This window comes from Mauremys mutica, chromosome 10, assembly GCF_020497125.1.
Source record: "Mauremys mutica isolate MM-2020 ecotype Southern chromosome 10, ASM2049712v1, whole genome shotgun sequence".
Classification (NCBI taxonomy): domain Eukaryota; kingdom Metazoa; phylum Chordata; order Testudines; family Geoemydidae; genus Mauremys; species Mauremys mutica.
In genome coordinates, this window is record NC_059081.1 from 36,227,275 (window position 1) to 36,255,038 (window position 27,764).

The following is a 27,764-nucleotide window of genomic DNA, read 5'->3' on the forward strand; positions in this document are numbered from 1 at the left end:
TAATATGTAAGTTTTGCTTTATAATTGTAAAAGTGCATGCTCTTAACTGTGGCCTAAACAAAGACTGGGAATGGTTGGGTCATTACACCAATTGAATCTATTTCCCTATGTTAAGTTCTCCTCACACCTTCTATGGGCCATCTTAATTATCACTTCAAAAAGTTTTTTTTCCTCCTGCTGACGATAGCTCATCTCAATTGATTAGACTCTGCCTGTTGGTATGCATACTTCCACCTTTTCATGTTCTCTGTATGTATAAATATGCCCTGTCTGTGTGTTCCATTCTATGCATCCGAAGAAGTGAGCTGCAGCTCACGAAAGCTCATGCTAAAATAAATTTGTTAGTCTTTAAGGTGCCACAAGTACTCCTGTTCTTTTTGCGGATACAGACTAACACGGCTGCTACTCTGAAACCTGCTCTTAACTTGTGAACCTAGGTACGAAAAGTGATTCCCCCGCTCATCAAGAACTATCAAGACTAAATGGGCCATTGTGGAACATCACAACACAAAGCTTGGTTTAATAGCCCTCTTACACCCATGAAGGTGGTATGTGTGAGAAGGCACTTCCCATCAGCTTGAATTATGTAAGAGGAACATAAAGATATCCGAGGAAGATTTTTTTCTTCTCTTTGTTGTTTGGACTCTTACAAGGGCTGGAGTCAAGAAACAAAAGAACTGAGATCCCCAGGGTTACCTGAGTTAGCCCTAAAAAGGCATTCAATGCTGATCGATTTGAAATTTTTATTAAAGTTAATGTTTAAAATTAAATATACACAAGTTAAAAGGGAAGGTACTGTACATCTGGGGTCAGGCTTGAGTTATGAGGGATTACAGGTATCGGTTAAAAGGATCATGAGATACATACATATCACATAACCAGCATAGACCCAGATTCGGGTGAGGGAGTTTTTACAGCGTCGGTGGATAAGTGGGCTCAGGTACGCCACCCATGGAATGTATTAAGAGTCCAAGTTAGTATCAGTATAGTGAATAAGTACCTGGGTGGGGTGCGTCTCTTGGTTCGTCAGGGAAGGAAGTAGGTTATTTCCCTGGTCAGCGGTCTCAATTACTCAACGTGGTATTGACGGTGTCCTGTGATGTGTTCCGTATAGATTTCTCTGGACACCTGATGGTGTCGGACACCGTAAACTGTCTCATGAGCCGGGCGTAGCATCAACCAACTCCGCATGCTCTCAGTACTGGCTCATTGTGGGGGTCCCACGAGCCCAGGGCTCCCACGATCAGGGCATGTATCTGGACCTTGTAGCCCTGGGTTCTCAGAGTGTTGGCCAGCGGGGTGTACTTCAACGCCGTCCGTGCTCAGGCCTTGTGGAAGGCCAGTGACCTGTTTTTACTACACCTCGGTCACTTTTGGAACTGTAGACTGAACTCATTTGTGTATATATGGAGCATGCTGTAACCTGTAAATAACTCATTTCTTTGTCCCTGTTAATAATTCCTTGTTAATATAGGATTGGCTACTAGCATTGTCTTTGATGTGAGATCTAAAGTAAGTGATCTCTTGGGACTGAAGCAAACTAAATATTTTGTGATTTTTGGTATAAGTGACCATTTGTCACCAAGTCCAGCTTGCTGGTGGCAAGATAGCTTGGAGTGCCCAAAGGAACTGGCTGTGACTCCATGGTAACACTGTTACAGTGATCCAGGAGTTCACATTTGTTACTGGATTGGTGAAATCTAATGATAGAACATAGTACCAATTTGGGGTGTCCGCCTTGCTTTTGAGGTTGGCACTCTCGGTCAGGGCCGTCCCTAGCTATTTTGGTGTCCTACGCAGCCCCCTCCCCCGCAACCCAAACTTCCTGGTGCCCTATGCAGCTGCGTACTTTGCATATGGGTAAGGATGGCCCTGCTCTCAGTTGTGAGCCACTCCAGACAGCATGACAAACAGTATGAATAAAGTACAGATGCTGAGGTAGAGACTAGCATTTGATACATCCTGGTGGAATACCATTTATGCAAAAACTACTGGGAAGATGAAACAAGCAGCCAAATTCAGCGATAGAAATAATGCACATCAATTCAGGATGAAACTGGACATTTCTTTGCAATGGGTGGTAGACCGGGGTACAACAACTAATATTTAGGGGTAAGATGATAGGTTATACATTGATTCCTGTTTCTTCATTTTATAAAATAAAGAAGAATTTGAGAAAATATCACATAAGGGTTTGACATCTTTTGAAGTCAGTCTTTGCTGACAAGTAATAGTTCTGTGAAGTAAAGGGAATGTTGCTCAATCAAAATTGGCTGTAAAGATAACTCATTTTATTTTAACTTGAACTAACTGAGGTGTATTATAATGTAATACCAGACCACAGAGCATGAGCCTCAGCATTAAGTATGCAGCCCAGTAACACTCCTCTCAGGGGTCATGCCCAGTGAATGAATTTAGTCATGGACCAATTGGCCCTTTTCCCTTTCTGGGGACCAGAATCAAGCCCCACCCCCGGTGCAGCAGAATCTGTGTCTGCTGTATTTAGGTCTGCGTGGGCCTGCAGGGTAATGTGGGGATCATTTGCCCCTTGATATAGTAGGTTGCGTGGGGGCAGGGAGGTCAGCAATTCAGGAAACAAGCCCAATTCTACAGCAGCTCAGTATGTTCCTATAAGCTTTTGATAATTGAGGTAATTGCTAATTGGTGTGTCTCTGTTACCAGCTGGGTGTGCCAATTAGGATTCTACTGCATCCTCTATGTACACACAACTTCTGTTGTCAGCTTTAGATACAACACTATGTGAGAAACATCGTGTCAATGGAACAAATTCTGCCTTATGATACCTACACACAGCTTTTATCAGTATGTTATTTGGAGCCCAGCGGTGCAATTCTCTCTCACACTGCTGACCAACTACTCACACGAGTAGTCCCAGTTTCTTCAGTGGCAGTGCTCGTGTTAAGAAGTACTCACCAGCGTGAGTAAGAGCTTCAAACTGGGCCCTTTTTGTTTTAGGCAGAATTGCAGAAATGGTAGTTGACAACTTCACACAGACCTTATTTCATCTGTAGATGACAAAAGTGTTCATGACTGCACTATTGTAATTTTCAGTTAATGAGAACTCCCGAGATTTCTAATATGAGAAGTGAATTTACAAATATAGTTTCTTTTTCAGGATTCATGCCATGAAATACCACTTAATTAGGTGAGAACTGGAAGTTTTAACTCAGATCTCAGTGAAGGAAGATAATTGTTCTGATTTAATAATATATTTTAATAACATTCAACTTAAATCTCTTAAGTACCCTCTGTTTGTCTCTATTTAAAGGCTACTATATTATAAATGAAACAGTTTAAGTTGACCCTTGTGACTTAACCATATCTAATACATTTTATAAAAAAGCTGCATTGTAGGTTTTCTATAAACTTATTAATGCAAGTAATAGACCACATAAAACAGTAAGAGTTCAGATTTTATATTACTGTATTAATATCTATTAGACTCATTAATGCAATCTGTAGACCATGTTAAACCACAGTAAATGCTCAGATTTTATTATTGATAATAGCCTTCTTCCAGTTGATAAGTTTAATTAATTTGTTGTCTTCAAAGCATCAGCTAAGAAAGAGGCATTCTCCAGCCCCCCAAAAGTATTCAAGAACACAAAATTAAAGATTTTAATAAAACATTATTGAATAAATGAGTCTTCCGTGATGAAGTTCTAATTCGCACTCAGAACATTTACATGTAGTTTTGATATGGTGGGACTTCTAGGAATTATTATAGTGGCTGCTATATCACATAGCTTGCCAAATTAACATAATTGTAATTGTCTTCTTTTCAGGAGAGATGAAAATTTCTTGACAGTTTATTTTATTGTTTTTAAACTATCCACAATATCGGAAAATTTTCAGTCTTTATGGGATGCACATATCAGGTACATAAGCACAGACTCAAAATAGTTAGTAATGGAAAATTAAAAAAGGGAAAGCTTAAACTTCAACATTTAGTATAATTGTAAATAAATTATGTAGAGTATCTTATAATTTATGAGAGCTGCTTGCTGTTAATTTTATGAACTGATTTTTTTTAATTAAAAATTCAGCCGCAGATTGCCTTTCCTCTAGTGGGACAATTTTTAAAATCTGGCCTACAGGCCTTTTAGTGGCTGGCTGGCATTTTCCTTGAAGCCCATGGGGATTTTTCTCTGTGTTCTAGCACTGCAGAAGCAATTTTAATTCTCATTCCTATGACATAGCTAGTGCAGAATGTTTCTTAGGATGATTGATGAGCACCCAGGTGTAAAACTCATACTGTAGAGATAGTTCAACAAGCTAGCCTACTAGATTGCCTGAACCCAGCAAAGTCCTCCACAGAGAAACAGAGAACACTAAGAAAATTAAGGAATTGTTTGCTGGTTGAAACCTGTAGCAAAATGCGGGGGCAGGGGGCGCAAAGAGAAACACTATCCCTAGAGAATTTGGTGAGAAGATTTTTCTTCTTTTTCATATATTTCTTTAAACTATAGATTAAAACAGTGCTCTCAAATGTACATACGTCTGTTTAATTTTTTCGTATTTTACAACACTGTTGCAATTGTTCCTTTCAACTGCAGTCCTTGAATTTCATGCTTGCAGTGTTCCCAGACCCACAAGTACTGTCACAAAGCCCCGTCTCCAGATTGTCACATGGAGACCAATGATATCAGAGGTTTCCAGTCCTAACTCTCCATGATACTTGCACATCAGTAAGTCAGTTATGGATTTTTGGGAGGTGACAGTATTGCTGTTACTATCTTTATTGTCTAAAGTCCCACACATCATCTACACAGCTCTCAGTTTAAAAGACCCATCTCTAGCAATCCAGTATATCCAAGCCCAGTGTTGGTACTGGATTTAAAATTGTTAAAATCAGTATGTTTACTGCGAAAGATTCAGGTTGCAGTTTTTCCTATCCATCCTTGTTGCCAATAGTCAAGGAGACTGACAAGTAGACATAGATACACAGCATGCAAATCCCTCTCTAACTAAAGCCTTCAAGTCATTACATATTATCCCGATCCTCACCATATCTCTTCAGTTTTTAGTTCAAGACTATATCATTTGGACTGGGCACTGCAAAGAGGAGTCTCAAAGATGAAAGAGTAATGAACAAATAGAGGAGTTGTAGAGAGCTCTCATATTCCAGAAGTGTCTACTGATATGATATGTGAATAAAGGCTTTTACAAATGTATCGGGCAAAAAGGGGGTGGTGGGAAGAGTCCCACTAATTAATGAGGAGGCTGCCATACTGAATACACCTGGAGGCACCACAGGTGCTGGGGGGTAGCCTGGGGGGCACCGCCATGGGTGCTGGAGTGGTACGTGTCCCAGGGGCAGCTGTCATCTAGTGATGGATCTGGATCCTAGACTCTAGGACAGCAGATTCGGGAGACTCGTAATTGAAATGGTTCTCTCGAAATATATCCTTGTTTTCCCCTTCCTGAGTTCAGCCTGTTAGGTAATTGTCAGTCAGATCTCAGCAGTATGTATTGGCAATAACTGAGAGCCACAGAAAAAAAAATGTCTTACCAAGTGACTGCTATACTCATGCATACACCTTTCCTTCAATGAGACAAAATTTAAAGTTGTTATATGTTGTTCTAATCCATGTTAATTTACAGCTCTCAAAATTCACAAATTGAGGAGAGAGAGCTATGTGTCTGGTGGGCACAGAAATAAGTGACTTCTAGTTATTGTCACCCTGTCTGATTATAATGATTGGCCTGCACTGGTGTAGGTTGAGACACACCCACACCCACACCCCAAAAGTTAAATGATGTTTCATTGCATGATCAGATAGTAAAACAAATAGGGAAAGATAAGTAGTTTTGCCTGAAATGACAGTGTAATAACTAGAATGCTGAATAACCCACTTTTTGGTTTAGTGGCCCAAAAATGGGGGAAATGTTTTGCTCTGAAATTAAAATTTTTCAATTTTCTCAGCAAACCAAAAATATCAGTTTGTTTTGGATCACAAAAAACATTTTTTCTGACCCAAAATGAAACATTGAACTTTTTGTTACCTTTGAATTTTTTAAAATAAAATAGAAGTAAAATTCAAATCAAAGTAATTTTGAATTGAAAAATCCAAGTGTTTAGTTTCAAAAATAGTAACTCAGTAGATTTAGAATTTTTCAGAACTTTTTTCCAACCAGAACAATTTGGAGAATTTGACGCAAATTCACAAATAATTTGGTCAACCTGAATTTGCATTTTTCATCAAAAAAAATGCTTTGTCTGAAAAAGTTTGCCCAGCTCTAGTAATGACATAATACAAAAAGCTATTTTGTGGTCCATGTACTAACACATAATTACTGAAAACCAGCTAAGTTCTATATTTTTCAATGATAAACCACCTAAAGAAAAAAAAATTCCTTGTACACTAAAACAATACTCCTATTCAGTATTACTGTACAGATAGCAACAGCTCTTTGAATGAATAGCAACTGCAGTATTCAGGTTGTTGAGTGAGGACTAAATATTCTTAGGTGTTTTGTCAAATGCAAGGTAAATCTGAGCTGATCCTCGGTATCATTTCCAATATGGGTGTGTTATAATGTTACCTTCTTGAGCAGATTTCAATAAAAACAGCTACGTAGGTGGGAAAAAAGAACAAGATGAGGGAAAATCATGGCAAAGACTGTCAAAATCTCCCACAAGAGATGAAAGTGGAATTTGACCATTCTCTGATGCTTACAAAAAGGAAAAAAATTCTTTTTAAAAAGTTCAGTTGCCTAGAGACTCGGTTGTTTTTGGCACCTCAGAATGATGGTGACAGTAGGTCAGCAATCCTAGATCAATACACTGATAGTCTAGTAAACTGTATGAAGATGTAGATGTTTGAGAGTTGATTGATCACTGAAACACCACCTGTTAGAATGCCAGAGGGAAGCCACAATTAAAATGATGTAGTTGGAGAAAAGAGCTTTCTGCTTACTCGATACTTTAAAGACAGCCTGTACACTGACAGGAGAAAGGGGTGACAGGGAGAAAAGGGTTTGTGCCCTGTTTTGCTTCCTAATGGTATATTCATGCATAAATGAGGTGTATGGAAAAGCACCAGGTTAAAGATGGATTCCAGTTCAGGTGACATGATCATATATATAGGAAGACTCACAAGTAAAACAGAGCCATCTACAGACAACTGTCCTGATTAATGGGAGCCATCAAGATTCCAAACCACCATTAATGGCCCACACTTTGCATAATTACAATAGGCCCTCGGAGTTATATTTTATATTTCTAGTTTCAGATACAAGAGTGATACATTTATACAAATAGGATGACCACACTCAGTAGATTATAAGCTTTGTAATGATACCTTACAAGAGACCTTTGGCATGAAGCATATTACAGTTACCTCATATTCATACTCATTAGCATACTTTCATAAAATCATATAGAGTGCAACGTCGCACAGGTAACCTCTGTCTTTTTTCTGGAAGGCTCTATGTGCAACTGGAGAACTAAGAGCATTAGAATAGCACAGGTAGAATACCAAGAAAGTGAAACCAGACTAATTGAAAGTGGAAGTGGTATTAATTTAGACTGTTTAAAACTGTTTTTGTTGTTATTTAAGTTAACACCAATTTAACTACAGAGCTCTGCAAAAAATATTAAACCTTCAGTGTTTCTGATTCATCAATAAGCAGCCGTGAAAGATTACAAACCACTCCTCTGGATTCTCCAAGGAGATCTCCAGAAAAACAAGACCAGAATTCATATTCCTGATATCTCTAAAGTAAAACAACAAGCAGAATTCAAAGCAAACCAAAATGTGTCATGCCTTTTGTATACTTTATAAGGAATAAGAGGCAAAGCCCAAGGTTTTTCCTTTGTGGGTCACGTTTGTGATGCAATGTTCTAAATATGACAACTGAAACATTTACATTTTTTGAGAAACCAGAAGAAAAGTTATTTCTAAACGTGTATATATGAGGAACGGGTGATCTCCTTTGGTTCATGTTGAACTCATTTGAACATCGGTGGTTAAAAGTTCAACTCTAGTGTTCCAATTCCTCTAAGGAGAAACCAAGAAAAAGAACAGAGAAAGGACAGAGACTTAGAGTCCAAACAAAACAGAACAAAAACACCCCACCCCAAAAGTGAGTCTGAGGCAGGGAGGGCACAAATGGAGCAGAGACTGGGAAGAACGGAAAACAGAGAGGGACTGTGAAAAAAGCAGCATGCATCAGGAAGAAAGAAATTACAGGGTAAAAACAGCTACTGAAACAGATAGATCACTTACTTTGCCAGCTAGGCTTGGGGGGAAAGAGAGGTTCTTGTATCCATAAACATAGCATAGGCTTTCCATTATCTAGAAATTTTAAAAAATTGATTTGCCCTTATAGGGTTTGTGCAAGAGGAATATGGCTTGAAATCTCTAGAGAAAAGGGTTCACGAAGACTGTTTACAATCTAGTTCTCTTCTACCTCTACTTTTATTCCCCTTTCCCCATGTCCACATCACTGAATCCAGGAAACAAACCTAACGATCCCTGTCAAGCTGTTTAGAATAACTCATGAGTGTGATTGCCAACCTCAGGGCAGACTGTCAAAGAACAGGGCACAAACCCCAAACTGGCTGTATGTTCTATAATTAGATTTCAGCAACCAAGTAACCAGTATAAACTCCTAAAGCCCTATAACAGCAGTCACACACAGTCCCCTTGGGCACTCTGGTCTATCTTGCGATCCAGACGAGCCTGCCTTTGTGATAGATGGTCCCTCATACCAAAAAAATCACAACAATATTCAGGTTACTTCCAGTCCCAAAGTACCAGACACTTACCCCAGGCCAACTGTACCTCAGATCTCAAACCAAAGAAAACACCTCTAGCTAATCCTATAATACTAACTAAAGATTTATTTAGTTAAGAAAAAGAAAGAAGAGTTATGTACAAAGTTAAAGCAGGGAAACATACACACACGTAAATGAGACACAATCTTAGGTTCCAAAAGGTAATAGTATCTGCTGTAATATGTCAACTCGATATGTTCTTTAGGGCTAAGATAAGACAAGCAGCTTGGGAATCCCTTGCTTGTGTTTAGAAATATTTCCCTCTCCAGATTCCAAACAGCATAGTGATAATTTCTCCTTGACATGGATTTATATGCCCGTCACCCTGCATTCAAGCTGTGATGGGACCAATGTTTGTGCATGCCCCCTCTTCATGGGTGTGGGGGAAGCAATCAACAAAGTCTCTTGTCCACTGATATTCCATGATGGCTTGTCTGGTGTCTATAGGCCTTCTTTTGTTGGGGAAATGACACCTCGTGTGGTAAACTAGCATTTCACACTTAGTAATGCATCTCTCCCAACTGTGCGGTTTTACAGTATTACCAAACTTTAGCTGTTACCACTCAAGAAAGAGATCTTGGAATCATTAGTTCTCTGACTAAGGGGGGGATATGATAGAGGTCTATAAAATTGTGACTGGTGTGGAGAAAGTAAATAAGAAAGTGTTATTTTCTCCTTCTCATAACACAAGAACTAGGGGTCACCAAATGAAATTAATAGGCATCAGGTTTAAAACAAACAAAAGGAAGTATTTTTTCATACAACACGCAGTCATCCTGTGGAACTCCTTGTAAAGGCCGAGTCTATAACAGGGTTCAAAAAAGAGATATATCCTCCATGAATTTATCTGTCTATCAATGGCTATTAGCCAGGATGGACAGGGATGGTATCCCTGTTTGCCTGAAGCCGGGAATGGGTGACAGAGGATGGATCACTTGATTATCTGTTCTGCTTATTCCTTTTGGGGCATCTGGCATTGGCTACTGTCAGAAGACAGGATACTGGGCTAGATGGACCTTTGGTCTGACTCAGTATGGCCATTCTTATGTTCAAACACTTTTATAGTTACAGAACAAATACTTAAACATTACCTTGTACCATGGGATACAGCTATTATACATAAGATTAATATATACAGCATCCTACAGGCATTTCATAAAGTCTAAACACTACACATATTCTTATAACTCCAATATCTATTTTAACAAAACTAACACAGAGATGAGCCAGATTCTTTTCCAGCTATGTATATGTCAGTGTTCAGTGAGGCCCAGGCCTTGGAATGAGCTGACACCTGGTCTGCCAGCATCACAACCCCGTCTACAATCTTCTTCCAGACCCACCTTGAAGTCTTTTTCCATGAGCTTGGAACAGGGAATCCACAGCCCCTGATACTGAAGTCTCAGCTCTGTTACTGAATTGCTGTGGGGCCTTGGACAAGCCATTTTTAATGTCAAAATTTGCCTTCTTTGTAAAATGGGGATAATTCTATCTACATTCCTCACAGGTATATTATGCAGATTTATTAGTTACTATGAACATACAAAGCACTACATAAATGCTAAATATTCTGTTACATCTTGCTGTTTGTAATAGACTTAGACTCTTGTAAGACTGTTTATACTGACTGTCTTTGTAAGGAGGCAATAGATGCAGAGAAACACCTTTCCCTCTACACTGGAAAAATTTACTCTCATTTGTGTGTTTTTCTTTCCTCCTGATACCCTTTCTTGTTAATTTGTGTACTTTTACCATGCTGAAACTTGCCTGGGCTTATCATCAGTCTGTCCTCCACACTTACCTAATGAAAGGCTTGACCTAGCTTCATTTAAGTCAATGCCTAAATAACTTTTAAAATATACAATTATTAAGTATTTTGGTAGTTTTAGTGTAGTAATGTAGGTAGAGAAGAATTTACCTTTTTTTAATATTGTTGTGGTGATGTAAATATGAGTCCAGATCAAATGGCTGGCGCTCACATGCTAATTTCATATTGCTGTTCTTGTCATACTACAATAGCTCTTACAGAGTGAACATTATTTGGATTATTTCCCTTGTGAGTCATGTATTCTTATAGTAATGATGCATCACATTGTACAGAGCCAATATGTTACAGAGGCTTGAAAAGATAACCTGGTGTTCTGCAGAATAACAAGCAAAAAAAAAAAAAAGAATCATTTGGTCTCCATTATATCATTTAAAGGCATTACAAACAGTGCACTCCTGTTCTCGGGAAAATAACTTTTCCACATGTATTTCCAGACAATGTGCAATTTTATAAGTGCATGCTGGGTGAAACACTGCCAATTCTTGGTTGTCTAAATAACTTCTTCAGGCCAATTAGCAGGGGAGCAAAAGAATTACTTGTACTTAGATGTCTTGTGGCTGGCTCTAACTGTTAGAATTTTATTTGTCATGAATTTTATAACTCCACCTAATAACCAGCAAAATTGAATGGACTTGAAAGTCAAACTGAAAGAAGAAGTCTTTCAAATAGCGCAGCACACTCCAGTAGTTGGCTATACAATCAACTGAGTATGAATTTTAAACTAGACTAGACAGTAGTTGGATAACTGGGAACTAGAAATTATATGCCGTATGTCAAGGATTACATGGGGTCGTGACCCACCGTGGAGCCCCAGACAAGTGTGAAGGGATTGCACGTCCCATACTAGAGGGGTTCTTGGCTAGATTGGAGGAACAGGGGTCAAATGGAAAAGGGGGCACAGCATAGTAAAAGTTGAGAACAATTGCTGTATATATTTTGAGCTCATTTAACAGAATTCTTATTTTAGCTTTGGAATTATGGGTTAAACAGACTCAACATTCACCTGTACATTTCCAAGGTAAGAACACTATTAAGAGATCAGATTCCTATTCACATGCACAACACACAGTCTCTAGTTACCAAAGATTAGAGCCTATTGAAACCAGCTGACTTGTTATTTCAAAGGGCTGATGGTAATGTTGTTTTTGCAATGCTTCCTGTAATATCCATGAACTGATACATTTCTCTTCTAATTTTCAGTCATTTCTGAGGCTGAGAATAGCATTTTAATTGCATTACTAATTTACTTAATTTAGTTAATCAAATATTAAAATATTACTATGGCTGATACTGCAACAGTTTGAAAGCATTTAGCATCAAATATCACATCATTAAAACAAGATTTAGTTTTTCAAGTTCCTTCTGAATCTTGCATGAAGTGGCAAAAATTCTGGAGAGCAGGTGACAATGTAACACTTACTGATTCAGGTTTCAGATTTTCTTCTGAAATATGGACAATACAGCCACATTATGTAATGCCAGAGTAGAAGGCAGAAGAAGCATAGTTCTCAGATTCACCAGTCCAGAGTGATGGACTGCAGCTCTTTTCAGGAAAGTGGCAGGCAATAGCAGTAATGGGGTTGGAAAAGAGATTTGATATTGAAGCCTCAGACCTGTGTCCGACATTTCCCAGTCCTAGCTCTGCCTCGGGGTTAGGCAATTGAAGCTGGCAGTACCTATCCCTTCAACATATTTTTTAAAGTTAAGACAAATATCTCTGGTGAAAAGGCCAATGAAGAAAAAAGGACACCAACAGTTAGGGTTGCCAACTTTCTAATCACACAAAACTAAACACCCCTTTCCTGCCCCCCACTCACTCCATCTCCCATCCCTCTGTCGCTCACTCTGCCCCACCTTCACTCACTTTCATCAGGCTGCAGCAGGGGATATGGGGTATGGGCTGGGGGTGCAGGCTCTTGGGATGAGGGGTTTGGGGTGCAGGAGGGGGCTCTGGGATGCACCAGGGGTTGGGGTGTGGGGGTGTGAGGGCTCCAGCTGGTGGTGGGGTCAGGGATGAGGGGTTTGGGGTACAGGAGGGGGGTCTAGGCTGGGACAGGGGGTTGGGATGCGGGGGGGGGGGTTTGAGGCCGGGGATGAGGGGTTTGAGGTGCAAGCAGGGGGTGCTGGAACAATTTGTATAGTGGAAATGCTGAGAGCCATTGAACCAAACTGTAAACTCTTGGGGCTACAGGGACCTGGCAGCTGCTTCCAGGAACTGCACAGAGCTAGGGCAGACAGGGAGCCTGCCTTAGCCCCAGGTCCCTGCTACGCCACCGACCGGACTTTTAATGGCCCGGTTGGCAGTGTGGACCAGAATCTCCAGGGTCCCTTTTCGATGAGGCATTCCGGTCGAAAACCAGATACCTGGCAACCTTACCAGCAGTGAGGTCCCTCTTAGATGTAATGGATGAAATCCTGGCCTCAATGGCAAAACTCCCATTGACTTCAGTGGGGCCAGGATTTCACTCAGTAGATTTGAAGCATAGACTACTAGTGGGGAAGGTCTCTGAATCCTGTTGGGAACTGGAGTCTTTTTCTCTAATTATGACTAGAGTAGGCAGCGCCCTCTTTAGAACAGGCCACGCAGAGAAGGGCAGCTGCAGTGGAAGAGCTACTTGTAGTTGTTTCACAATCATTTCCCTCTACTGCCAGTCTTCGTCCAACATCTGTTCTTCCTCTTTGGAGAGAAAAAACAACCAACTCTCTCCTTTTGGTACCCTACTGACACCCAGATGCCAGGCTTTATTCAGAAAGATCTGGACAATGGATTCTTAGTTTTGACAATGGAGGGGATGGGGTTGGTAGAGGTATTAAGCCAAAGTAAAAAACAACCTAAGTTATTGTTTACCATTAAAAAAATTAGGTTACTCATTCAGATTACATTTTCTAAGAGTAATCCTCTACGGTAATGTATGACTCTAAGTAGTTACATGGTCTAATGAAATGTGACTGATTACTATAATCTCTTACTTTAACAACCTTGCTGATACAGTAGAATCCAGTTCAGTGACCCAGAGCTGTGCTGGTTCTGCAATACTAGCAGGACTGAAAAGTAGTAAAAATTTATTTTTGTCGCTAAAATAATCAGCTCGTACCCCCAATACACTTACTGTCTGTTGACTTAAAGGTACCATTTTTACAGAGTTTTTTTCTGACAATATACAAATTGTAAGGGGTGGAAGTTGTCACACTACCCTGTTAAAATATTTATTTTTTTCTCCTGTCTAATTATTCCTTATGTTTCTAAGCAATATGGAGACTTTCTTAGTGGAATGGAACAGTCAAGGTGATCATTTCAGCAAAGCTACAGTCTCATGGTGCATCTAAGATGCAGAAATAGCGTTTACTGACAGAAAATGTCTACTTTTTAACATAGTCAGAGAGAACAAGATTAAGTAATACTGCATGGTACACCTCTACCTTGATATAACAATGTCCTTGGGAGCCAAAAAATCTTACCGCGTTATAGGTGAAACCGTGTCATATTGAACTTACTTTAATCCACCGGAGTGTGCAGCCCCTTCCCCTGGAGCACTGCTTTACTGCGTTATATCCAAATTCATGTTATATCGGGTGGCATTATATCGAGGTAGCGGTGTAGTATTAGGGGAAAAAAATCTACCTATGTAATGATTCTGTAACAAAAATCCAAATTCAGCTCAGTTACACATGTAGTGGCGTTCTGTTGCAGATATCAACAGTACTGAGTCAGATTATCGTCTCATGGCAAAGTTAGTAGATGTAAATTGCGTGCCAGGTTTGATTAAGTACCAGAGTCATCAAAAGTCTAGGCTTACTTAAATATGCAACACCAAGGGAGATATTTGATATAAGGTTATTTTGTGATGACAGATGAGGTTATTTAAGAGCAAAGGACAGTAATACATTCAGAGTACCAATGAAAAACTGTTACACCATGTGATACAGGTAAATACAAGAAACTGAGCCTTTACAATAGCAGTTGAACATATTAGGCTATTGTACATTTTATAACTTCTCAATGTAATTATGGTATTATTGTGCTTGTCAAATTTTCCTCTTGCCTGCTTGCAGCCTTCTAATATCCATTATATGAGACTGCAAGGATTTCTTGTAAACAATTAATAAAGAGGGACAAATAATTCGGTGAATAATTTATTCAACAACTTTCACTTCTTTGTTCACAAACTTCCTGTGAGCATCTTACAATTTTCTCAAATTTATTATTTACAGAAATTATTTGGAATGTTATGCAGTGTTGTTGTAGCTGTGCCGGTCCCAGGATATCAGAGAGACAAGATGGGTGAGGTAATATCTTTTATTAGACCAACTTGTGTTGGTGAGAAGTTCTGTTGGAACATATCATAGTTCTGTTGGAACTTTTTGGCTATGATATGTACCTCAGTTTACCTGCTTGTTATTATTCTGTATGACTATAGAGTTGAATTAAAAGGGCTGTTTGGAAGAGTGAGCAGGAAACAAAACAATGGCCAGAGATAAGACATCTCTGGATAAAGAACTTCAAAAGGAGCAATGGCTGGGCCATTAATTGGGAAGAGGCTCTTTGAAGATGCCAACTAAAAGTTACACCCTGTTTTGCCAAGGCCAGAGCCTAGAGATCAAAAGGACCATAAACCCTTAAAAGCACCCCCTCAGAATGAAAGGGGAGGAGTTGCCAGTAGTTGCTTCAGGTGAAACACTGACAGAAAGGCAGAAAATGCAGCCTGGAGATTGGGACTGAAACAGAGGCCCTGTGGGATGTATCTGACACAGCTAGGTTTGCCTGAGTCCTGTCAGAGAAATGCTAAGCTTTAAGCAAGACCCAAGCGGGACACCTTTTCTGGCTTTAATCCTTGTCTCTGCTCCCTATGTACCTTTGGGTGATGAGTACAAATGTTTGTTTGGAAGGAGCTGTTCTGAGTTATGCTAATCAATGGCTGGTCACAGGCTCCTGAAGGGAAGTTTTTGGCAGGTGCCAAATACAGTTGGGCCTAACACGTTAACATGGCTGGAAGCAGGGAGGCTGCCACCCCAGGATTGCGTGTAAGAGTGGTAGAACTATAGGGTTCCACCAAGAGAGGTGAAGGGACTGAAGCCGATCAACTGAAGGGTGCACTCATGAGGGACTTCAAAGGGAAGTAAGGCACTGCTTCCCTGGCTGGATGGTGGGAATAAGAGGTATTCTAGCCTAGGGATGAATTGCAGAGTTCCAGTCTGGGAGAAGTGGAGGTAGACTGACAGTTGGAAGGAGTGCCCATGGAAAGACTGAAGGTACAACTGAGCTGTGACAAATTAAATTAGAACCACAAATAAATGTGAATGTGTCTTTGAATAGTTATTTGTGGGAAGACATTAAAAGGTGATGCTACTCTGTAGCTGTTTTCTGCTTAGCTGTCTTGCTCAGAGAGCCTGCTGAGCAGAGATGAGAAGCTGTGATGAGGATTTTGCAAGGAGAAGAGAAATGTGAGCAGAGAGAGCTTGCTTCACAATTCCGAGACGTTATACCATTCTGTTTCCTATAGCATAATGGAAAGAGGAATATACCTTTTCAGGAGTGTGGCAATGTTAAAATTTAACTGCTGTCATCTTTAATTGCCTCAATGTCTTTGTGGGCTGGTCTTAGTGATATGTAAATGTGTAATCTGTTTAATACATATTCAATATACCTTGGATTGCCTTTGTTCTTTGTGGTGGGAAATTCTCAGAACATCTTTCAAGTTAGAGTTTTAGCTCTTTTATGTAGTCCATTTTCTGAGATAGTCCTTCAGATCCATCAGTGTTTAACAGAAATGGAAATTTTGTGTCAAAGAAGTCCAAACAGCTTTATGTTAGATATGAAAGTTTTTCAGTTCTCAGACTAGTCTTTAATTTTAATTAATTCTTAGCATCGTTAAACTTGAATAGTCATTAAAGAATTGATTGTCTTTTCTTCTTAATTGTTGGAGTGGTGACTTTTGTCTTTCTAAGTTGGGCGAGTGAGTAGTTTAAGCATTGTCAGATAACTAATTAATTCTCCAATTAGTATCAATATTCTATACTCCAGATGGCTTCTTGTATTAGTAACCAGTCGTAGCAAGGCTATTGGATTTCATATTGGTACATAAAACATCTTGCCATTTACATAGCAATGATATTAGGAAGTTGTCATATTAGGTGCCTTACACTTAGTTGCAAAATGTTTCCAAATATACATCTCAAAAGAGGCTGATGCCATTTTCAAGCATTTTCAAGGAATAAACAAAGATTTTTGAACCATTGGGAGAAAACATGAAGTAGCTAAAAGTAACCAGCATCTTCAGTAAAATATTTCCAAACATTAAATGTTTTTCTTAAAGTTTGAAGGCTTTAGAATGCTTATAGAATTGCTTTCAGTAAGAAAAGTCTTCAATATTTTTGGATTAGGTTTAAATTAGAAGTTTTTCCCCGTGTGTGTGTGTGTGTGTGTAAGAAAGAAGGACCATCTTTATGGCTTCTGAAAAGGAACTTCAGCCTCACTTATTTTTTGCATCCTTACATTCTTTTAAAGTTGGGGCTCCTTCTAAAACATTATTACTTTCAAAGTCTGTTGCTTGAGATAAAACTCCATCTTTACCAACTGATATCTTTGATGTCTATGCACAAATGCAAAGAGTATGTGGAATAAACAGGAAGAACTGGAAGTATTAGTACATAAGGTAAGTTATTACTTAATTGGCATCACAGAGACTTGGTGCGATAAATCTCAAGGCTGGAATATTGGTATAGAGAGAGATATAGCTTGTTCAAAAATGACAGGCAGGATAAAGGGGAGGAAGTGTTGCGTTGTATATTAAGAATGTATGCACCTGTTCTCAGGTCCAGAAGAAGGTGAGAAGCAGACCAGTTGAAACTCTCCCAGTAAAGATAAAAGAGGTAAAAAAAAAAAAGAGTGATGTCATGGTTGGGGTCTACTATAAACTACAAAATTAGGAAGAGGAGGGGTGTATGGCATTTCTAGGACAAATAACGGAAATACCCAAAAATCAAGATCTGGTAGTAATGGGGGGCTTTAACTACCCAGACATTTGTTGGAAAAGTAATATGGCAAAACATGAAATTGCCAATAAATTCTTGGAATGTATTGGGGACAACTTTTTGTTTCAGAAAGTGGAGGAAGAAACCAGGAAGACAGACATTTTAGACTTGATTCTGATTTTACCTCTGACCAGGGAGGATCTAGCAGCACATCTGAAGGTGGAAGGTAATTTGGTTGAAAGTGATCATTAAATGATAGATTTCATGCTTTTAAGGAAAGAAAGGAGTGAGAATAGCAGAAGACAATGGACTTCAAAAAAGCCAACTAATGAAGAACTGGTAGGGGTAAAGTCCCATGGGAAGAAAATTTAAGGGAAAAAAGAATTCAAGAGAGCTGTCAGTTTCTCATGGAGACAGTATTAAAAAAACTACTGCAAACTATCCCTATGCGGAGGAAAGTTAGGAAGAATGGCCAATGTGGAATTCTTTTAATGACCCGAAAATAAAAAGGAATCCTACAAAAAGTAGAAACATGGATGAATTGCTAAGAAGAAGTACAAAAGAATAGCACAAAGATGTAGGAACAAAATAAGTTACTTCTAGCAAGGGACATAAAAGGGAATAAGATGTGGTTCTTGAAATACATTAGGAGCAAGAGAAAGACAGGAGAAAATGTTGGTCCTCTACTTAGCAGGAAAAGATAGCTAATAACTGAGGACATCAAGAAGGCTGAGGTGTTTATTGCCTATTTTGTTCAGTCTTCACTGAACCAGAGACTCAACGCAATTAATATTAACAACAATGAAGAAGGAACACAAGTCAAAAGAGGGAAAGAGCAGGTTAAATAATATTTAGATAGGTTAGATATATTCAGTTTGGTAGGACCTGATTAAATTCATTCTAGGGTACTTAAGGAACTAACTGCAGCAACCCCAGAATCATTAATTATATCTGAGAACTTATTGAAGATGGGTGAGGTCCCAGGAGACTTGGGGAGGGCAAACAAAAATTTAATAAGATGTCCTATTCCATGTGTGAAATATGTTCTCCAGTCTTTGTAGCAAACTGCACTAGACACACAGATGACTGAAGGATCATATTCTGAAATATAATGTGTATACGACATTCAAAATATTCTCTACCATCCAGTAGCTGATAATGGGATATAATACCTATAGGCTTAACTACCAGGTTCTTGGTTATATACTAGAACAGATAGGTAGTATAACCATTTGGCTGTTCAGTTAAATGAGTTGGAGATCTAAATTCACTTCCTAGTTGACCAATATCCACATCACACACAGCAATCATCACAATTTGCATTGACTGGAACCCTTTCTGGGAGTCTCAGCATAGATATGACAGTTTGAATGGACATGCAACTCACTGTTTAACCCTACAGGGTAGGCAAATTGCTCAAGCAGTCCAAGAAAGCCTGCACTACCACTGCCTATGTGGCACCTGTTTTGTGAATTGAGAATTTCATTCTCCAGGAATGTAGATCTGGTACTAGTCACTGTAAAATTAAAATATAAAATAACATGTTATGCTAAGTTATTTTATGAGTACGGTACTAAGCTTAAATCTACAAAATGAACAAACCTCCGCTGGGAAGAAACCTAATGAGGTTCTCATGTCTAGTTTTACATGCTCTTAAAATTTTTGGTTTAATGAAGAGCTAGGCCATTCCTATCCTGATATTCTGTTGTAAATCTCAGAGGATTTGATGTTCACATCTCTTGGACATAATCACCAATATAACTGAACTTGAATAATGTATATGGCTAACAATACAGATACCTAGAGCTTCTTAGTGTTATTACCTTTACTAACTGCTTTTAAGAATGATATTGAAAACTTGCCAGGATAATACATTTGCAAAAGCAAGTCCTGAGAGTGACTTTTTACAAAGCAGAAATGCAATAGCCCTTCTGGCAATTCTACCAGGATGTTGTTAAAATGCTAAAATATCAATTTTCTGTATGTTATATTCCTTTCCATAATTTTTAATATTTCAAAATGTAATAAAAATTAATTTTGAGGTGACATTGCTTTTACTACATGAAGGAAATTTTGAAATAAAAAATCATTTAAACAAAGTGTGTTTCAGTGCAATATTTAGACATTTAGGGCTCATTTATGAGTTTAGAACAATTGAGGTAGACATTACCAATTCTGTAAGATTATCACTTTGTTTATTCTAAACCTCTTGGATCCTCTAACAGCCAACCAGATTTCTAGATTAAATTGTAGGACAGAACCTCTGATGGCATAAATTGTTATAGCTCCATTGACTTAATGAAACTATTGCAATTTATGCCAGTTGAGCATCTGCCCCTCTACTTTTATGAATTATCACTGGCTGAAGGACAGAATTGGTCTGTTTATAAGCCAGTTAAAATACTAAAAATCTAATAATGGTTCAAAGAGAATCTGTCTTTCTGCTGCATCAATATCCATCATATAAAGGGGAATACATTTATATAGCATTTGGACACTGAAAATGTTTCTGTTAAACAGTCAGTGTATGAGAATTGGGTATTAAAGTTGATGTGAGAATTGTTTATGTAATTGTAGCTTGTTTTTCCAGGGTGTTTGTATGTTTGTGGGTTGTTGTTGTTTTAATGCTATGACTTCTTTTGAATTGGCCTTAACAACAGCAACTGTAACTTAATAAAAAGTTTGTTTTGGAATAAAAATTAAACAAGAAAATCCAGTTGCCTGATCCTCCCAGTTTTGCCACACTGAATCCACCTTTCTCAGTCTTGGGCTTGGCATTCTACTTTTCTTAATGCTTTCCCTACCACAGCTGTTACCACTGTGATATATTATATAGCCTATGTAGTTATGTTGTACCTGCTTGATAGACTAATTGGCTCTGTGGTACCCTGATACTTGTGTATGAACGATGCTGTGAAAGATATATGGGATTGTAATTTATTATGTCGAAGAAAACTCAGTTCTCGCTTATGTTTAGGTGCAGCAAAAACAAATACTTTATTATAATACTCTAGTGAACACAAGAGGGAGAGAGTGTCAGGAACTGGGTTGCCCCTTGTCCTGAACAGATCTCTTTCAATTAGTAAAACAATCATAACAATCTTTATACTTTCTTAACAGACAGTGGCTAGCAAACTTGCAGACAGTAAAAGTAAACATTTGCATTTGTTTATACATAAGCCTATTCATTATCTTATTTGTCTGCAATACCAGAACAGAAAACAAGACTGCAATTCACAAGGTCGTAACGACTTTTCACACAATTCACTCTGCACCAGATACAGGGTAACAGCTTAACCTCTGCTAATTAGCTAACATACATTAAGATCCCTTCAAACCTTTATTAATTAATTCTTGGCCTCCACATTCCCCCCTTTTGTACTTCTAGTACAACAAATACCTCAAATCTCAATTTGCATTAAACCATGGATTTCAGAGTCCACAGGAGACATCTCAACCTTAGGGGTTTTCATGGGATGTAAGGACAATGCATGATTAGCATGAACATGAAAAGTAGTATTACTATCATTACGCCCTTTACAACAACAACAACAATAACATAATCCCACACCAACTAACAACACTACAAACAATAACATCCCCATAGGAATAAAATAATGGGGTTGTCGTACAGTTTTGGTAACAAAGCACAATACATTAAACTTAGTACATAAAGTAGAAACTTTATAAGCTGTATGAAAGGCATTCTGCTTAGCATGATATATATTCTGAAGCATGTGAATCTGCCCTTGCAACTCAGAGATTCTGCGAACCTCTGGCAACAATGAAAGCAAATTCTGAAACCGATCAGGTACTATCCTAGTCCAATTAAAATATACCTGAAATTTAAGAGCTACATGTAACATTCTATCTGCAGGCCAGTAAATAATATGATTGCCTGCAGCAGTGGTAAGATTAATATGTATATCTTGTAACGTGGTGGCATTAACGTACACACAGCTATCATTAGCCTGAAAAAGTGGGTGTCCTGTAAGGGTAGTCCCTTGACCTTTACTCTTCCAGCAAATATTGTCACAAACAGTGACAACTTCCCCTGACTTCAGTTTCCGTATACACTGAAGCTGTGGTGGTTCTAACGGCCAAAATGTCCATAAATTTCCTAACCCCATCCAAATATCAGCTGTAATCCCAGGAGCACTAACTAAAAATCGATTAGGAGAATCAGGTGGCCTGACTTTCCAGATATCTCGGTGAATCACCCAATTCCACATGCATTCTCCCCATGGACCCGGCAGGATTCGGTATGTGGGAGCCCACACCCCCTTAACCGGTCCATATGCTTGGAAGGAGCACTGTGAACGTCCACATTTCCCTTTATTAATTAATTCTTGGCCTCCACAATTATTTCCCCGCCCCCAAAAATAAGCAATTTCTCCCAGCTAAAAGGAACATCTTCCTGCACTAAAGAAGTGTAGCCCAGCCTTGAGTGAAATAAAGATACTAAAAATTCTCAGGATATAAATCCTGAGAGCAAAAATATAACTTGTTGAATGAATAGAGAGGTATGAGCCAGTCAAATGTGCTTAGTCATTGACTATGAGAATTCAGTCAGGACTACTGATCAGAAATTGGAGTATCCTTGTTAGAAGTGAGTCCACTATTTGCTAGGGAGCTGGGGTGGAGATTTTATTATACTATAAACCTATCAGGGTTACAAAACAGCTCAACCTGGAATAGCTTTATACTAGAGTAAATTTCCTTGGGAACATTTCCAGATATAGTCTCATCATCATGTGGATGTTAATGCGGTGACTGCCCATGCCTTAAGAGAGCAACTCTATTGTAAAATAAAGCTGTGACTCTTAGAGATAAGGCAAGACAACCCTTTGGCGTGGCTGTACTTTTAAATGTTATGCTTTGCCCAGTTCTGAATGGACTGAATCATCTAGTCTTTAATCTTTAAGTCATTTTCTTGGAAGAGTCACACTGAATAAGACTTTTTGAAGAAAGGTTAATTTAAATGATTTATATGAAGGATCTATTATGGGAAACTAAAGGTCCTATTCCGAGGAGGGGGAAAAAAAGGTAAGGTATCTTTTATCAAACATAATGATTAAAGAATACAAAAGAAACAAGTGATTGTTAATGTTCTTAAGGCACCAACTGAATAGTTTGCTGAAGACAGAGACTCAGACAACAGAAGTAGAAGTTCAACACATTATTTCTCTAAAGACAGGGAGTAGGAGAATCTGTATCAGAATTGCTTTACCTCTGCAGTTTTTAAAACATGCACAGGTAGCTAAAATTGCAGTTCCCTTGTGTGTGTTTTGTTTTGTGAACAGAGATTCTCAAGAATTCCACCTAGAAACTAAATTACAATTCCAGCTCTACACATAAGAGTATTTCAAAGCTAGATTCTCTCTTCATCATCCATTTAATGGAATTCTAAGATTAAGCAAAATACAATAGACCAAAATGTATTCTAAAATAGCCCCCATGGCTCCTGGATAGCATTAGTATAAGTTAACAGACAACTATACTTTATCCTCAACAGAAATCTTTCCCATCCTATCCAGGACTCACATCACTGTGTTTTCACTTGGCTTGGATCTCTTTATATGGCTCCTGGCTTGGCCTCATGATATGCTGCACAACACAAGACTGTCTTGGCCTCCAGAGGTGTGCTGCCTCTGCTGGTCCAAAGTCTCTGAGACCTAGGAACCAATCCTGGCAAACCTGCTCTGCCCACCACAGTCCCCAGTAGTATGTAGTCTTCATGACAAGGTGACCAGGGTCAGTCTTTATTTGGTCTTTTGGAAAGAAAAGCTGGACTCTGTGGTGTGGACACAATAAAGTATAATTGCTTTCAAAATCACAGTGCAGGGGGCGGGGAGGAAGCAGCAAGTAGAATGTGATGCTGGGTAAGGAATTTACCATACAAAGGAAGGTGGGGCAGGGGAAACAAGCCTGACAGAGGTGGGCAATGACCCCAAAAAGGCTTTCTTCTTATTTTCAATTTACATTTTTATACTACGTGCCCATTACTGTTGTACGAGTGCCTAGTATAAGAACTATTACTACATTAAAAACAAGTGTGTGTGTGTGAAAGTGAGAGAGCATGACTTGAACTCCCCAGTCTGTCTGTATCCATCTGTTAGTTGTCTTATACTTAGATTGTAGGCGCTAAGGGAAGGGACCAGCTTTTAGTTTTGTACAGCACCTAGCACAATGGGGTCCTGGTCCAGGAATAGCCATTCTTACATTCTTAAGACTGAGAGCCAGCGATGACATAGGCTCAGATTTCACACTGTTTGACATATGCTGTTCCAGGTCAATGTTACCCACACCTACCACACAGTTACCACTGTATCTGAGACTTCACAATTGTTCCCTATGCTAGATACGGAAAAAATGTGTTCACTCAAATAAGGTTTGCCATTGTTGGCAAACACTGACTTTTAAATGGCAACCACTGTAGTATTCCCTTTCTCTATGATTCAAGGATAATCATACCAGTAAGACTGCTTTCAGCTCTGGGCAACTCATTACCAGAAAAACAATAAGATAGTATGGTGATGACCATGATAGACCAATATATAGGCAGGGTGGATGAGGTAATATCTTTTATTGGACCCACTTCTGTTGGTGAAAGACACAAGCTTTCGAGCTCCACAGAGCTATTCTTTCTCTCTCTCATCTGGGACTACAACAGCTACAACAACACTTCAAACAGATATGAAGGCAGAGAGAACAAAAATGATTAGGAGCCTAGCAGGACTGGTTTGTGGGGGGAGAGAGAGAGAGAGAGATTAGGTAAGTGGTGATCCAGGAGGTTATATATGTAACAAAGTACAAATAATCAAAAGGACGTAAACAGGAATTATTTGGTGTGGTACAAGGTGATGTGATGAGACAATGGAACGAAATTAAGAAAACAAGGGAAAGTATATGCTTGCTGAATGCCAACAGTGATATTTTATGCTGTGGAATAATCTCCCGGGAGAAGTCCCTTTGCACAGACCACTAAACTCTAGATGACATGAAACATTAGAAAATATACAACACAATAAAGGAAAAATCCTGTCTATGGTCAAGGAGAAAGGATTCTAGGATACCTCCTTTTGTCTACATCTTCCTGCCATTTTGAGATTCTTTCCTCCACTTGCCTCTCCTCCCCATTATGGGATCCTCTGATGGTACAGTGCTTATTAGAGCGCTAATAGGGCTGTGCAGAGGATGGAAATTCTGTTTTATGCAGGATTTCAAAATTTGGCTTTGTTTCAAATTGGAATGAAAATTTTTAACATTCTCTGCAAAAGAAAATTCAGAAAATACTTTTGTTTCAAATTAACTGAAATATGTCATTTTGACAAAATTAAAACATTTTATTTTTATTTACTTTTTAATTTTATTATATATAATATATGCCCAAAATTAAAACATTTGAAACAAAAACTAGTTTCAAATTGAAAAATGGAAACATTTCCATCTGAAAATGTTGAAATAAGACATTCTGACACTGACAGAACTTCCCCTTTTTTTAGTTTTCTCCATAATAAAATTCCAGCAAAATTGACACACTTCCACAAACTGTTTAAATTTCCATGGAATTGCATTTTCCAATGGAAAATTGTTCCATCAAAATTTTCTGACCAGCTGAGGGCATTACTCTGGAAACCAGGAGATCCAAGTACAAGTCTCTGCTCTACCAGAGACCTCCTGTGTGATCCTGGGCAAGTCATTAATCTCTCTTTGCCTCTCTTTGCCTTTGTTCTCCATCTGCATGTCCTTACTCAGAGAGATGTTATGAGGAGAAATGCATTTAAAGATTGAGAAGTGCTTAGATATTACTGTAATGGAGGGCCATTAGATAAATATACTGCATCATTCACCTCGTTTATGGTCACATTGAGTGGGTGATATGTGGTTCATGTTTTGCTTGATGTTGCCAGGCTACTGCTCCTAGGGGTTTGGTTGCTCCCCTCTCTTTCCTAGAACAGTCTGGTTCCAATTTTTGGATGAATAGTCATTCGTGCAAAAATCTGTGAGAGTCTCGGGTGTCATAAGGAGGTCTTGCAATTGCCTGCTAGTCATTCAGATAAATAATATGAAATTGCAAATAGTGGCAAGGTGAAGTGAGCCTGCTTATTCATTAATATATTGGCCAATCTGTTCTCTTCATTATTTCATCAACTGAAATAGTAACATAGGGCTGATGCAAAGATTAATATTTAGGGCCAGGTTGTGGAGCCCTTACATATGTTACTCATGCAGGTAGTCTTATTGATTTCAGTGCACATCAGCATTCCACAATCTGCCTTTATGGTTTGTACAAAGCTTCGAGGATGTAACATGCTACACAACTGATAAACATCATTATTTCATTCCTGCATATAGAGTGGTGGTGGTGTGGGTAAATAAACATTCATAAATTAACGGCATGACCTGTTTTGACTGTAACTCATCTAGTAATGTGGCACAACTCTGTGATAGATGAGTTGAAAGATTTGAAAATTACTAAGATGCAATGGGCATGGAACAAAATAAAAGCGAAAGGTTTATTGCTACAGTAGGTGGGACCCAACGCGTATGACACTTTTGAAAATATGCCAGCAAGAACTGTGAACTACGGTGTCAAGCGACTAAAAAGATTAATCACAATTAATTGCACTGTTAAACAATAAGAGAATGCCATTTATTTAAATATTTTTGGATGTTTTCTACATTTTCAAATATATTGATTTCAGTTGCAACACTGAATACAAAGTGCACAGTGCTCACTTTATATTTATTTTTTATTACAAGTATTTGCACTGTAAAAAAAAAAGAAATCGTATTTTTCAGTTCACCTGATACAAGTACTGTAGTGCAATCTCTTTATCATGAAAGTTGAACTTACAAATGTAGAATTATGTACAAAAAAACCTGCATTGAAAAATAGAAGAATGTAAAATTTAGAGCCTGTAAGTCCCACTCACGCCTAATTCTTGTTCAGCTAATCGCTCAGACAAACAAGTTTGTTTACATTTTCAGGAGATAATGCTGCCCGCTTCTTGTTCATGTCACCTGAAAGTGAGAACAGGCGTTCTCATGGCACTGTTGTAGCTGATGTCGCAAGATATTTATGTGCCAGATACATTAAAGATTCTTATGTCCCTTCATGCTTCAACCACCCTTCCAGGGGACAAGCTGATGATGGGTTCTGCTTAATGACCATCCAAAGCAGTGTGGGCCAATGCATGCGGACAAATTGGAGAAAGTCCAGAGAAGAGCAACAAAAATGATTCAAGGTCTAGAAAACATGACCTATGAGGGAAGATTGAAAAAATTGGGTTTGTTTAGTCTGGAGAAGAGACGACTGAGAGGAGACATGATAACAGTTTTCAAGTACATAAAAAGTTGTTACAAGGAGGAGGGAGAAAAATTGTTCTCTGAGGCTAGGACAAGAAGCAATGGGTTTAAATTGCAGCAACGGCAGTTTGAGTTGGACATTAGGACAAACTTCCTAACTGTCAGAGTGGTTAATCACTGGAATAAGTTGCCTAGGGAGGTTGTGGAATCTCCATCATTGGGGATTTTTAAGAGCATGTTGGACAAACACCCATCAGGGATGGTCTGATACTTAGTCCTGCCTTGAGTGCAGGGGACTGGACTAGATGACCTCTCAAGGTCCCTTCCAGTTCTATGATTCTATGTTCATTTCATTATCTGAGTCAGATGGTACTAGCAGAAGGTTGATTTTCTTTTTTGGTGGTTCAGGTTCTGTAATTTCCACATCGGAGTGTTTCTCTTTTAAGACTTCTGAAAGCATGCTCCACATCTCGGACCTCTCAGATTTTGGAAGGCACTTCAGATTCTTAAACCTTGGGTCAAGTGCTGTAGCTATCTTTAGAAATCTCACACTGGTACCTTCTTTGCATTTTGTCAAATCTGCAGTGAAAGTGTTCTGAAAACGAACATGTGCTTGGTCATCATCAGAGACTGCTATAACATGAAATATATGGCAGAATGCGGGTAAAACAGAACAGGGGACATACAATTCTCCTCCAAGGAGTTCAGTCACAAATTTAATTAACACATTTTTTTAACAAGTGTCATAAGCATGGAAGCATGTCCTCTGGAATGGTGGCCGAAGCATGAGGAGGCATACAAATGTTAAGCATATCTAGACCTTGCAATGCCGGCTACAAAAGTGCCATG